Here is a 16,064-nt window from a genome sequence, read left to right as displayed (position 1 = left end):
AAAAGGTAATTGGTGGTAAGCCTTAAATCAAGGGGGAGCTCATTCCATTTCTTTGCAGCCAGATAAGAGAATGAGCGTCCACCAGTCCTAGCTTTATATATGCGCTTAGTTCTTGCTAGGGCAGACTGGAGGGAGCGTAGGTTCCTAGTAGGGACATAGAGTTCAATCTTTCCCTGGAGGATAATGGCCCGGTTTTATAGAGGGCCCTGTGGGCATGGCAGAGCAGCTTAAAAACAGACCTTTGGCGCATAGGCAGCCAATGAAGTGTTTTTAGGAACTCCGAGGCAGAATCGAACTTGCCTTTATTGCATATGAGTTTGGCTGCAAAGTTTTGTAGTACTTGCAGAAGTGTAAACTGGTGCTCATTCATCCCCACGAAAAGCGCATTACCATAGTCTAGCCGACTAACCAGCAAGGCCTGTGTAACAGCACGTCTGCAGTCCAGGGGGATCCAGGGAAACAGTCTGGCTAGAAGTTTCAGGATTGCGAAACCTTTCCCGCAGAGAACTCGCACATGCTCTTGCATGGATAGGGCGTCATCCATAATGACACCTAGGTTCCTAGCGAGTTGTTTCGGAGTGCAGGCTGATCCTAATGAGGGTGGCCATCACGTGATGTCCCACATACGTTTGGCGCCACCAAATAGTAGGATCTCGGATTTTCCGGCATTCAGCTTTAGACAGTGTGAATGCATCCACTGTGCCATTTCCGAGAGACAGTTGTGCAATTTAGGTTTAATAATCTCCGGTTTTTCATCCAGAGCCACCATCAGTTGCGTGTCGTCTGCGTAAGAGCAGATGCCAATGCCCGACTTTCTTCCAATATCGGCAAGACATGACATATAGACATTGAAGAGAGTGGGGCTTAATGAGGCACCTTGGGGGACTGCGCAACCGATGGGGCTAGATCTGGAGTGAAATTGTCCCATGTGTACTGCCTGGGTACTATTGCTCAGAAAAGAGTGTAGCCAATTTAGTGCGATGGATTTAACTCCCTTGCTGCGGAGAATGTTCAACAGGCAGTTATGGGAGACCGTGTCAAACGCCGCTGACAGGTCAAGCAGTATCAGCGCCACCGCCCCACCTTGGTCGGTGGCAGATCTGATACTGTCCGACACTGCCAGCAGCGTTGAATCCGTGCTATTATTAGCCCTAAAACCTGTCTGTGAAGGGTCTAGGAGAAGGTTTGTTTCTAGGTATCTGGTCAGTTGTCCATTGACCAGCTTCTCTAGAACTTTGGAAAAGTAGGGGAGCTGGGAGATAGGTCGATAGTTTTCGGGGTTTGAATAATTCATTCTGGACTATATAAGCGTGCTACAGCTGTTCAGTGGCCTTTCACAGAGAGGAATGGTATTAGTTTCCAGGTGTTCCTAAATTGAAAACTACATGCTGAGGCACCTGCCAACACTGTGAGGTGACGTATAAGTATGTTGTGTACATATACACTCTGAGTCTCATTACTGTAGAAGACATAATAGGGCTTGACCATGTTTTTGGGGCCAGAAAAAATCAGTCCAAAAGGATGAGCTACTCTTCATTACCTACCAGAACTTTGGTTTTATCGGAGGTACGTTTTAGCCAAATATATTTCATACGATATTTGATCTCCAGCAGCCATTGACATAGCTGCTGAGCAGCTGTTGGAAGATCATTGAGCCTAAACAACAGCTGTGTACTCTGCATAAGTGTAAAACTGCAGCCCAAAATTACAGGTCAGTGTGGCGTGCGTTTGGACTTAGATATTGAAAAAGTAGAGGGACAAGGCATATTCCACAGATATCTGAAAAGATTTAAGATGAAAGATTTCCAAGGAGAAACATTTGGTTGTGGTTGTTCAGAAAAGAGGCAAATCAAGGTAGCACTTGTACATTCAGTTGACGATATATGTGATTGGGTTGCATTACAATTATGTTTACAATCATGGTTATGCTGAGTGGATAAGGAGAGGCTCAATGTAGTGTGTGGTGCCATCATTGGTACCATCAATGCTTGATTACAGAACCTCCTTGCTCATAGATATCCCTAACTACACTTGACGACTCCGAAACCAACTATACACCCCCCAACAGCGAAATCTACCAAGAGTCAACACTCATGCCAACCCTTCTAACTCAAACTTCCCATAGCAGTAAGAAGCATATTCAGACTAGCCTGCATAGCACTCAAAGCCATGTACTGTGATTTCGCTTGATACATGGTTCAAAATCTCACCTCCTTGAAAGCAGACCCTTCCTGTGAAGTATTGAATCCATGTCCTCCATGGTTCAAGAAGCAAAGAACCATCTTGTGCTGATTTTCAAGTAATGTCCAGCAGATATGGACTTCTACAATACCCACAGTAGGCACAAACTCATCATATGAGCCTTTAAAAAACTGATTTGCTATAATTAATGCTGCAGTACTAGCTCCAGAGATAATCCCATAGGCATTCTATTCAAGTTCTGAGCATCGACATTGAAACTTGGACACGAATTGAACACCTTTGCTAACAGGCTGACATCCCTTGGTTTGAGTCTGTCTTCGGGATGACACCCCACAATATTGTATCATTTCAAACAGTTTAACATGTGTTGGGAATCATTCTAAGATACAGGTTTGATTAAATATAAGAGTAAAAAGAACATGAGGACCTCTTTGTCTATATTGTGGTTCATTGTTTCTTATGCATAGAGATCAGCCGCTTTTATTATATTATGGTCTCTAGGAAGTTGCAATTCTAGTTCTATATGGGAGAGTGCAATCTGGAAAGGTAGAGGGTTCTTAGTCTTGGGCATGATTCAAGTGCATTTGCTTTTAAGTTGTTTTCTCAGTTTTATGAAGAGTAGGAAAGAAGGAGCATTCCTAATGTAGCTTGGGTTAGCATTCCAGATTTTGGGAGCATGTCCTGAGAACAATCCTGATTTTGTAATTCCTTTCCTGATCTGTAGGGTACAGTGTAGGAGATTGTTATGGCTTTTAAGTATCATGTGTCCTACTGAGAGTTTGAGATTCTTTTTTAAGTTTGGAGCATTGAGATGATGGTTCTTATATGGTCAGTAAGTTGTTCTGCAGTAACACCTGGCCTTCAAAGCCATCCGTTTAAGGCTTAGTAGTGCAGGTGCGATGTGCTCAACATTTTTGTTAGTGATTTTCAGAAAGTGGGCTGTTGTGTGCAACACCGCTTTCAGTGGTGTAAGGCGGTTTTGAAGTTGGCCAATGAAGAGGGTGAATCCATAGATTTCAAGAGATGAATAAGTCTTTGACTACTAAATTTAGGTTTTGACGAGAGAGAATATGCTTGAGATTTTTCAAGTATTGAGAGTAGAATGTCGCTGATTTTGCCATGGCTTGCATGTGCTTTATGCAGTGGAAGTTTTCATCCAGTAATTAGCTCAGGGATTTTGCAGAGGTAGCCATTTTAGGTGCAATATTTGCATCGTTTAGAGCTCTCGTCCATACATGAACATCTGTTTTATTCTACTAGGCAGCATTGAATTTGAAAGGCTTTTGTACTGTCCAAACCTGGCGACAGGTGTGTTTTGCTGTAATTTGATGATGGATTCAGGGGAGTCCGGCTTGAGGTACAGTGCGTGTCATCCGCATGCTGATAAAAAGAAATGTTGAGTTCTGCAATTAAATCACCTTAGAGTTCCAAATTTAGGTTGAAGACAATGGGTGATAGGGCGGGTTAACACCACATGATAAGTAATGGTATAAGTAAGGGGTTACAATATTATCTTTCTGAGTTTTAACCAATTTAGGACCTTCCCATTAATACCCATTCTGTTTTGAGTGTGTCAATCAGAACGTGTAGTCCACAGTATTGAATGTGTAATACCAGCAGTGGACGGCTCTTGTCCTTAAATCCATGTTTGCCTGTAGTCATTAACAATAAACTCCAGGTGAATTCGAAGAAAACTCTCTAGTAGCTGATGCCTACATCTTTGGTAGATCTGCCCCTTATTTCATCAAGCATTTCACTGTCCAGAGGCCACACATTAAGCTTTATAAGACTTGATTATGTTTAATAGTTATACTGTAACCTTTAAAGAAAATCAATGGTTTGGCTTATACTTATTTCAGTTAAATCAAGGCTTGAAATGTTGAATAAAGTTATGGGAGGTCACTATTTGCCTATTACACACTGAAGAAGTCCCCCTATGCTGAATTCAATCGTGTTCCACCCTGACCCATGCCATATGGCTGCAAAGCTTTAAAAAATAGTCATTAATAACAGTAAATTAGTCACAATTTCACCTGCATCCGTCCTTGCTGCATGGAAAAGGCTTCTACAACTCAGACTCTGTCATGTGCCACACAATGCACAACACTCACCACCAGCAAGAAATGCTTTGAGTCATGATGCCTGAAAGGCAAAGGGCTACATACAGCTACAAATAATAATAATAATAATAATAATAAAAACATTTATTAAGCGCCTGGTTACACAGAGAAACAGTGCGTCCCGCGCTATGAATGCAGTCCGTCAGAACTCCCAAAACAAACCAAGCAGAAGGGGAAAGGAAGAAGGGAATTACAATCAGTAGACTTTGGGTAACAGATATGTCTTCAATTTCAGCCTGAACCGTAGTTCAGATGGTTCCATCCTAAATTCAATAGGAAGTTCGTTCCAGTATTTACTGGCTAGGAACGTAAAAGACCGCCCTCCCATCCGCGCTATGCGGATACGGGGCACCACCAACTGCATGCTGCCCATAGATCTAAGCAATTGTTTGTGACGGTATATAGTCAGCATATTTTGAAGATAGACAGGGCCGCGGCCATGTGCTATACGGTGGGTAATGCACATGGTTTTAAACCAAACGCGTTCCTGCATGGGAAGCCAGTGCAAGGTTTGTAATGCTCGCTTCCCAGATGACTTCCTGGGTAGGTTCAAGACCAAACGAGCCGCCGCATTCGGAACATATTGGAGTTGGTTTAGGCCCTTTTTACTGATTCCACAGAAAAGTGAGTTCCCATAATGGAGATGGGAGGTAACTAAGGCATGTACCAGGGTTTTCCGCGATTTGATGGGAAGATCTAGAATTTTGCGGAGAACCTTTAGTATGCCATAGCATTTCCCGGCTACCATTCCAACATGTTGGGAGTAGTAGTAGTAAAATCTGTATTCGGTTTAATTTTTACAAAGAGAACCATAAAAGTGTGTAAACATTTTATAAAATTTAACAATACAGATTAAAATTCAGTTTGGTAAGAGATCATCATTGACTTATCAAATAATTTTAGAGGTTGTTATTTTCAAGGTTTAGCCTATGCTTAAAAATGCATTTTAAGAAGGTGCTAACAACTTTACACACGTAAGCCGAATTTAAGAATTGTAGCCATAACATAGCAGGGCGCCATCTTCTAAAATGTAAAGATCGGAGCAGAGGAATTAACCAAAGTTTGCGATGAACAGAATAGAATTTACAAAACAAAACAGTGTGCATTGTTGACTGTTCTGATAGTTCGTCGCAAGGGCAAAGAGTTAAACATTCATCCCAGCTGTTTCTTTTAGGGAATGCTACCACCCTGTGGAAAATGTTCAACCTAAATCTCGTTAATAAGAAACGTTCAAACTGCGAGTTTACGTATGTTAGATAGGGTTCCATTTCCAGGGTGGACATAACTGCTATGGAATGCTGTACTGATTGTTTCCTGATCTCCACAGTGATGCGAAGCTCTTCGAAATAGCTCAGTGCTTTTACCTTTAGTTCTTTTTTTTGTTATTTCGGCGATAGTTTCAGGATTGTAATAGTACTCCGGCATTCCCAGGTCTGCAAAAAGTTTCTTTACATATGTAAGCCAGACTATTTTTTCGGCCCTGTCTAGAGTCATACAGTCCATGATTATAGCTTTGGTGAGTGTGTTTTTTGTTGAGACCCATATTCTGCGCCAAAGAAGTACTGGTTCAACTTTAGCCAGATCTTCAATGTGTGGGAGTCCCAGTTCTGCATGACAAGCATAGGTGGAGGCTCTTTTTGGGACCGCGAGCAAGAATCTCAGAAAAATGTTTTCTGCTACCTGCAGGGCGTTTATATTTTTGTGTCCCCATAGGCCCGCCCCGTATAGAGCGATGGAATGGCACTTGGCTCTATATATCTTAAGTAGTTCTACCGGAGGTTTTTTCCCCAGTTTTTGGGCAAATTTCATTAGGGCAGCGATAGAGCGCAGTAGTTGGTGTTTGCGCGCTTCTATGGCTGCTCTCCAGGTGAGCCTCTCATCTATCACAATCCCTAAATAAGGGTACTGGGAGGTGATTTCCAGCTTTTCACTATTTAGGAAGATAGCTTTTCCCTGTTTCCTGGCTTGTCCCGCCACATCACATACGTTTTTTTTATATTTATGTGGAGGTCTAGGTCGCTCATAAATTTAGCGTAGATGTTCAGGGATTTTTGGAGCTCTCGTGGGGTGCGTGCTAAAAGCACCGCGTCATCCGCGTCCAGGAGCGCGGGCACCAGTCTCTTGTTCACTCGGGGCAGGTCCAAACCCCCCCTCAACATTTCCGCCTCGAGGCCATTTGTGTAGAGGGAGAAGAGGAAGGGGGCGAGGACGCACCCCTGCCTGACCCCATGCTCCACAGAAAATGGTTCCGACAATTCGCCCCTTGCTCCGAAACGCACCCTGGAGGAGGCGTTCGAGTAGAGTTCCCTAAGAAAAGTCACCAAGGACTCGTCTATTCCCATATCGGACAGCAACACCCACAGTTTTGCATGGGATACTCAGTCGAAAGCCGCGGAAAGGTCGACATAAACCATGTAGACCTTCCCGCGTTTTGCCGACACATATTTTCCCAGCAAAAGGGCCAGGTTCAGGGCTTGTTCCGTTGTTCCAAGTCCCTCTCGGAAGCCGTACTGGACGTCCGAGAGGGCCCCGGTATCCTCTGCCCACTCCTGCAGACGCTGGAGTATTACTCTTCCCAGTACTTTCCCCAGTGAGTCGAGAAGGGAAATAGGCCGATAACAAGTCACCTCCTCTCTATTGCCCTTTTTAAAGATGGGTACTAGTATAGATTGTGTCCAAGAGTTAAATAAGCCTTGATGCATTGTTGCATTGAAGACCCTAGTTATGATGGGCGCCCACAGGTCTATTTTGAAGTTAAAGAAATCGACCGGGACCACATGTTGGGAGTATGAAAGATTGGAATCCAGACAGACACCCAGGTTTTTCACCGTATCAGAGGGAGATGGCATATTACCCAAATCCGCTGGCCACCAAGCTGATGTCCAGATCGAGGGAGACGAACCGATGATTAAAAGTTCTGTCTTGTTCCCGTTGAGGCGCAAACAGTTATTCTTCATCCAGCCAGCAAGTGCCACAAGACAAGCGGAGAGATTCTCGCCTGCCTCAACTGGATTATGAGATAAAGTGACCACCCGATGAGTGTCATCTGCGTATGACACAATATCCACCCCATAAGATTCTACTAGTCGTGCCAGGGGCTCCATGTAAAGATTGAACAACGTAGGGCTCAATATAGAGCCCTGTAAGAACCCCTTGCCTGAGAGAACGAGGTGTGGATTTGAATGGGGGCAGTGCACTTGAAATTTACTGTCAGCTAAAAAGGAGCACATCCATTCATATGCTGGGCCAGCTATCCCTATCTCACTTAAGCGAGCAAGGAGCCCTGAGTGCGATACAGTGTCAAATGCCGCACTCGGGTCTAATAGTATCAAAGCAGCTGTATGTCCCTCATCTACTTTGCGACGGAGCATTTCAGTGGAAAACAGAAGGGCAGTCTCCGTAGAGTGCTGTGCCCTAAAACCCGATTGGGAGGAATGAAGAAGGAGATTATCCTCCACGAAGGTGACCAGTTGGTTATTAACCAATTTCTCCACCACTTTGGCGCAGAAAGGTAGGAGGGAAATGGGGCGGAGATTATCCAACTGAGTCAAACTCATATTGGCTTTTTTTTTATGGGCACAACCTGGGCCTGTTTCCATTCCTCAAGCACGAAACTTTCTTGAAAGGACAGAGTCACCAGATTGCCTTTATAATCACTCAAAAGAGATAGATGACTTCTGAGGATCTTAGCAGGGGCGACATCCATAGGAGATCCAGAGTGGATACCCATAATTATTTTCATCAACTCCTTCCGTGGAGGGACCTTAAATTCCATGAGACGGCCAGTTTTCATAGGCCCATGGCAGGTCTCCCCCGCCGAGATGTCTTCGGCTGAGCTCTGCTGAAAAGATTCATAGATCTTCTCCACTTTGCTCACAAAGTGGTCAGCAATGGCTTCGAACAATGCAATGGAAGGAGGATCTTTTATCATTGTTGCCGTAAGAGAAGTTAACTCCTTATAGATTAGGAAAAGCTCTTTGGAGGAGTTATCAGATAAATCAATCCTCTCTTTTATATAATACCTCTTAGCCTTTCTTATCAGACTATGGTATTCCCTCAGACTGCTCCTATAGGATTCTTTGCGGACAAGGTCGTAGTCTTTCCGCCAGAGGCGTTCTAGGACCTTACATTTAGCCTTAGTTGCGCGCAAATCCTCGCTGAACCAAGGAGCTGATCTAGATCCGCGCACTGGGGCTTTATGTGTCCAAGGGGCCACCTTATCTAGAGCCTTAGCTACCCAGTCCTCATAGTCCTTCCAAGCTACCATGAGAGTCTTGCTGAGCGGAGGGGCTTCCTGACTTAGAGTAGAATCAAATACCTCATGGCTGAATTTTCTCCAATCCCTACGCTTGGGTAAGGGGGATCGCTTGGGTTTTTCCTCTCTAGACATACCCAAGACGGATCTATGACAGAATTTCGACAGACAGAATTTCGACCTACACAAATATCGGCGTAATTATATCGATAGCAAAAATATCGACGCCCTATGTACAACATGGTAAGTACCAAAATATCGAAAAAATAATATCGATGTTAAAAATATCGTTGTTAAATATATCGATTTTTTTAAAATTTAAAATAACATAAAAAAAACTGTAAATAATACTTATTAATTACTTAAACATATTTAAATATATGTAATAATTGTTAAAAAAATAATTATACATATTTAATTAAAAAAATAAAATGATAAATCATATATAATATATAATTACTTAACAATAATTACTATTCCCACTCCAGTGGGTGCAACAGTAGGGAAAACTGACCCTGAACACTAAAAATACCCCTTTACCCAAAAACCTAAAACTGACCCTGAACCCTAAAAATACCCCTTTACCCATAAACTGAAAACTGACCCTGAACCCTAAAAATACCCCTTTACCAAAGAACTGAAAACTGACCCTGAACCCTAAAAATACCCCTTTACCAAAGAACTGAAAACTGACCCTGAACCCAAAAAATACCCCTTTACCCAAAAACTGAAAACTGACCCTGAACCCTAAAAATACCCCTTTACCCAAAAACTGAAAACTGACCCTGAACCCTAAAAATACCCCTTTACCCAAAAACTGAAAACTGACCTTGAACCCTAAAAATACCCCTTTACCCAAAAACTGAAAACTGACCCTGAACCCTAAAAATACCCCTTTACCCAAAAACTGAAAACTGACCCTGAACCCTAAAAATACCCCTTTACCCAAAAACTGAAAACTGACCCTGAACCCTAAAAATACCCCTTTACCCAAAAACTGAAAACTGACCCTGAACCCTAAAAATACCCCTTTACCCAAAATTAATTAATATTACAAATAAATTACTTCCCACCCTATTCCCCTATAAACCCACAACCCGCTCCAGTAGTAAAACATATAATTTAGTTAAAAATATACATAAATTATCAATTAATTAATCAATTAATCAATTAAAATAAATCATTGCCAATTAATATTTAATTGCAAAATAAATTAATCATTGAAAAATAAGTATTTAATTACAAATAAATTACTTCCCACCCTATTCCCCTATAAACCCACAACCCGTTGTGGTAGTAAAACATATAATTTAGTTAAAAATATACATAAATTATCAATTAATTAATCAATTAATCAATTCAAATAAATCATTGCCAATTAATATTTAATTGCAAAATAAATTAATCATTGAAAAATAATTATTTAATTACAAATAAATTACTTCCCACCCTATTCCCCTATAAACCCACAACCCGCTGTGGTAGTAAAACATATTATTTACTTTTATATATTTTTAAATTATAAAAACATATTAAACACATATTATAACAATTAATTTAAATACTTAACTAATATTTCTAACACATATTAGTAAATCGAAATTACTTACATCGATATATATGCTATCGATATTAGTAATTTCGATATTACTTACCTTAGGGTCGATATTCTGGCCATCGATATTCTGGGCATCGATATTCTGTCCCATCGATATTAGCAACTCGATATAAGTGTAGGTCGAAATTAAGAACTCGATATTTTGACTGTTTACCACCCAAGACAGTGAATGGAATTAGATAATGATCAGACCATACTATCCTAATAGGGGGGAGCACTCTAATATCATCCCAATTAGAAAGGATGGGATCGAGAAGATGCCCCCTTGATGGGTAGGCCTTACATCAGACAATCTTATAATCAGGGCTTTCAAGAAGGTAAATGAAACATGAACCCCACTGCAGAGCCATACAGATCCCACTACTAGAAATTCCAGTAGAAATTTCAGTCGTGAGATGACGTCCTGCTGGAAATGTGAGAGGTGGACACTAGGCTTCAGGCCAGAGCCATACACCACACTCAGTAGGCATTGCCCGCTGGAAATGACGAAAGGCCACGCCCAGAAGGCCAAAGAGTTAGTGGGGCTTGGGGCAATATTTTTGCTCTAAGGGGAGTGGTACTGAGTGGGCATGTCCAGATATTATGACCATTCTATTTGGATTTGGTGGTCATGAGTAGAGGACACAGAGTATGAACAATGCTGTTGTATTTCTAGCGTTACTATAGGAATAGGCACAGGACATAGTGTATTGATGTAGGCCATGTTCTGGTTTCATTAGCCAAAATGGTTTGGACAATGGGCACAGGCCATTACTCCAGTGCCCATGCCATGTACCCTGTTCTGGCAGTTGAAGTATGCAGACCCTACTGTGTGGATATGGCCAGTAGGATTACTGGACCAGTTTTGGGAATATCATGTGCTGTGTACACCAGGGGCATTGTGGGCATAGGTACTGGTCAGAGGAAATGAATTAGCCTTTTGCCCAGTACATACACAGAGCATGCAATAAACCTTTGTGCACAAGTAAAGTTGGCAAGTGGCTGGACAGCCGGTAATCCAAAGTGGCATGCCCTTAGTGAAATACTTGGACATTGGTTTTGCCACCTGGATAGGTCAGGCAATTATATAATTATACTAATATGAAACTTGAGAAATTCACATACATGTTTCAAAAGGTCATTATTGCTGTTATCATATGCTAGCCTATGTCATGATATATTATAATCGAAACCCAAAAAATACCACAATATTTAACAATAATGGTTAGTTATACAGCCACAACTCCCATAATTCACTGCTCATGACGTCACATGTCTCCAATAATGTTATCCTCATTGTAAGTAGTGCCTTAGTGCTTAGTGCCACTGGATGTAGCACACGTTCTGGCGTGGCCAAAGTCCTTTGTGCACGCCACACAAGTATGACTTACATTCCTCCATGTAGCATGCTAGCTGTACAACATAGAAGGCATGGCCGCAGGCTATGACACCTTGTACTTGATGCTCAATATCCCTGAATGTGGCAAGCTAAGATCATGCCCTGTGTACCCCTTCAGATAGGCATGCCACAAGACTTTCTATACTGCAGTCAGAGGGCATAGTTAAAAGACATACCCTTTAAATTACTAGGTGTGTCACAGGCCATGCCCCTTAATGTCAATATACAGTGGCCCATGTATACATGTATACTGTATACAATTATTTGTTCAATTTAGAGCAATTAAGACAATGTGTCCTTTACTTCCACTGTCCTTGCATGTGTATGTAGCTAGCACAGGGCACGGTTGAGGGTAATGCATTGCACGCGTTACGCATAGGGCAAGTGTATCACTATATGCTTTATACTCAGAAGCACTAGTGATGTCACTGGTCGTCTCGTGTGTAATGTCTTTACAGTGGAAATAGATGGTCATGATGAAAAATGATGTCCTTAGAGTGATAATGTTACTAGAAACAGAAGCTGCCTGATACCCTGATTTACTGCCTATTTTCATATGGCCATTAATCACTAGGGTTGTTCAGCTAGAGGAAACAGGTGAGTTGTTGCTTATAGGATCACTGCTTTGAAAATTCTTAATGGCGCTGCTTAACGAGTGCCAGGCTGATTCGGATCGATTGCTTCTTCTTTAAAACATTAAAATCCCAAGCTTGTAGCACATGTTAAAATGAGACTCACCAACACCTGCTTCTGAGACTTTTCATCTATCTAGATAAAGCAGATTATTAATGTAAACATACGTCCATTACAGGACAAAAAAAGAGTCTGCCTTGTGTGACCAGCCCGCATATCACCCCTGCTCCAGACCTGCTCCAGACCTATTCAGGTTACAAGACATTCTTGAAGAGTCTACGTTTAACTGCAACCCATTCACGTCTCAAACTTGGTCAAATTCACCGGAAATAGTTATTATTCATGTTTTTAAATATATTATATTAAACAGACGCGGTTTTCAGAAAGCAAAGATGAACATGAAGTCCAAACATGCACTGTACTGCATAGGTTTGTAATCCTTCTCTATGTAATCACCCACTTGTCACTCACAAATACTGCCCGCTACCTTCAACAATTCAGCATCATAAGTTACTATGCAGGCTATGGCCTGAGTAGGTTTAGGTTAATTTTTATGAATGACTTAACTTAACCCCTCGCTGAACTGTGGTGACCACTACCAACTATCTATCATTCCAGACACATTCTCTGTGAAAAAGGGCTGCTCCTGTCCCCAAAGAGTCATACACATATATAGTTCTCTCCAAAAACAAATGACAAATCAAACAATTTTAAAAACTCTCTTTAACTATGTTCTTCCATCTTTTTCTCAATAGTGTGGGTCAGGGGCCCGCTCAAACGTCACTGCAAAATATTCAGCTGTGCTCTTTACCTTGTATAGCCGTCAAACAGTTACATTCCTGTATGTCTTGTAAAAGTGTAATGTGGCTTTAGGCAAATTACACTCTGAGGTGATCAAAGGACTTGAAATCATGACTTTTCCTTAGAAAACGACCTGATCACTTGCCCTAATGTCCAGCTTCTATTCTTTTCTATATCCCTCAGTCTAAATGTATTATGGATATAGGTCAGCATTCATATAATTTTATTCTCATGGCTTAACTCATAGTCACTTTAGCCTTTTAATGTCCTTATAGCAGTTATTTGCCTTATGGTTCAAAGTCTAAAATCAAGTAGCCTTTTCTTAAGGAGGCCTACATTGTTCATGCTCATTAATAAAAATACATGAAAAGTTCTGAATAGCTGCATAAGCGCCAAGAGGCAGCGATGCTGGAGTCAAGCCTTACTTTTCAGCAGCATTCAGCTTCTTTACTACTGACATTGTTTCAGATGAAGTCCAGCCAGTGGTGAACTACCACTGTGCAGAGAAACCCACCCTACATTGGCGTTAGCAGTCCATATTGTCACCAGTGGTACTCTGCTGGTGGAAAACGCCATAATTTTCACTTTTAAATGGAAAAGGCGGTAGTTTTCTTTGTTTGTTTGTTTTTGCGTTTTTTACACATACTGCAAATGTTACCCAAGCAGTAAAAAATAATGCAGGCAAGGTCGGTGTCAGGAACCTTGTGTCAAAAAACATACTTCTGTTATCAAACGAGAATATAGCCATCATATGTAACCTAGACCTCAGGTAGTAGCAGATATTTCTGCTGTTGACTGTGTTTAAGATCAGCTCAGATCTTATTTTATGTTCGTTGCTAACGATTGCTATTTTGGCATGGTCTTGTATCATGCAGCTGGAAAGCCATTGGTTAAGCATCTACTTATTGTCATGTTACTAGCTGTCATAATCCTGTGGTAATTTCATGGAGTAGCTTTTATTGGCAGTGGTATTTTTCCCTTATGTAAGAGATGGTTCTCTCCTATACTTCAGATGCTTGAAATGAGGGCTCAGGGAAAGATAAATTACCCTTTTTGTGTGCTACAAAAGTGTTAAAACATACATTTCAATTACATTATTTATTTTAGTATTCGTGCCTATAGTTTATCAGCTTAAATAATAGCGCATCACCTCAGGGGCCCATAACATCACACTATAAAAAGCCTTTTTACTCAACAAAAGTTTTTCTTACTTTACATGTCAGTATGTCGTAAACGTCATACAAAATGATTATTTATCCATGTTCACAATTAATTAAGACTGCCTACATACACACTACAGAGTTTATTATCTTGCATGTTAAGGTATTTAGTGTAAACAAAGTAGAGACAATAATCACAGTAAAAGAAAAGTAAGAAATATAATTCGTTCGGTTTCAGGTTACATTCGTTTTTTTAAAGTAGTAATATTACATAAAGAAAACTTACTGAAATTTGACAAAAAAACTCTGCAGTAGTATGAATTTGTTTTTGATTTAAAAAAAAAAAACAACACAGAAATCCACTCGAGCCACCACAACACTGTTTATGTGAAATGGATGGCAGCACATTGAGTAGAAACATTCCACACAATGGAATTGGCCATTTAAATTATACATATAAATGCCAATTAAATTGAGCTATTCTGAAATAAAAGGGACAAACCCAGTAACCCGGGTACAACAATTTCTAACAGCATATGCGGTCCCTAACGGAGGAAGTGCAGCCCACACGCCAGCCGGCAAGCTTCTTTTCAGACATCACGCCAATCTTTGGATGGGTGGTTGGTGGTGCAGGTTACCCCGATCACTATATGGGTGTTGAGGTTTTTGTTACCCCGATCGGAAGATGTGTTTACAAGCTCCTGAGAAATCAACATCCAGTGACATACCTCAATTTCAGCGCAACCCTTTGTGGCTCCCTCAGTACTGGCCTGTTGACATATTTCATTAGTGAATAATGCCTGCAGTCGCTTACCTAGTACCTACAATAACAAGAAGCAGCCTTTGAGATATACTAGGGCTTCCCTTATATGTTTTTTCTAATAAATTTGCCTGTCCATATGCTGTTTTTACCTGATGTAGTGGCACACCCCAGACACATTAAGATTCTTATCGGCATTGTTCTGGTGCCTCCTATAAAACACCCTGTCCTGATGATGACTCGTTTCTAATTAATTTTGCAACATGGGTCGAAACATCAAAAAAAACAAATGTGGAATCAGTTTTTAAGTTGATCGTGGATTCCTGAAACAAGTGTTGTTCATAACATCACATGATCCCTATCAGTCACATGCATATACTGCCTTGCATATAACACTGGTGCACTTTATGCTCACTTGATTCACTTGCACTGCACCGTCACTGAAAGGGAGTCCCTAGTATGTAAGATGGAAGCTTAAGAGATTCTTTGAATCTTGAATTGTTTTTGGAACAGTCTTGTCTGAAAGGAAATAAAATGTACAAATTGCATAAAAAAACCTTACCTGTAGGGAGGGTTTTGTGTAACTACTGCCGTGGAAGTCAAGGGCTATACTTCCCCCATTAGGGACCACCTATGCTGCTAGAAATTAAATTAAGCTAAGCAGACTCAAAGCGTAAACCAGATCTGACCCGTGTCTTCCGGCTCTCTGTCTCTCACAGTATTCTGAAGAGACAAAAGAAAAGCAGGTGTTTGAAGAGGGTTCCTTGTGTAATGTCCTCAACTCATGCTGCATCTTTGGCATTCACTGTGCATGTATTGTGTTTACCACTGTGCTGGCCAATCTGACCACTTAGTGTCCTGTTGTGACCTCTGTTACCTAATCCCCCTGTATGCTCTTTTGTGCTGGCAGTGGTTATTCTCCTTGCCTCCCACATTACATATTAGCAGACTGCACTGGACTGCACTAAAATGGAAAAGAAACTGAGAGACACAAGACTTGGACCACTCTAGTTAGCAATCACTAGCATAATCCAAGACCCTCTTACCCACAGACTGAGGCACATCCTTGAGGTATTGATACAAGAAAAGGCTGCTGGATCCACAATGCAAAACTCTACATGTACATTGTACATTGTA

At 41.2% G+C, this 16,064-nt stretch overlaps 1 protein-coding gene across 2 annotated transcripts in view; it reads left to right on the top strand.

The window, feature by feature from the left end:
• The window catches only part of TOX (thymocyte selection associated high mobility group box), a 365,646-nt gene that overhangs the window by 212,078 nt on the left and 137,504 nt on the right, over positions 1 to 16,064 (top strand). The window lies entirely within an intron of this gene.

The sequence above is a fragment of the Lissotriton vulgaris genome, chromosome 4_1 (genome assembly GCF_964263255.1).
Source record: "Lissotriton vulgaris chromosome 4_1, aLisVul1.2, whole genome shotgun sequence".
In the NCBI taxonomy this organism is placed as follows: domain Eukaryota; kingdom Metazoa; phylum Chordata; class Amphibia; order Caudata; family Salamandridae; genus Lissotriton; species Lissotriton vulgaris.
The sequence above is the reverse complement of the archived record's forward strand: the minus strand, read 5'-3'. Positions and strand labels throughout refer to the sequence as shown.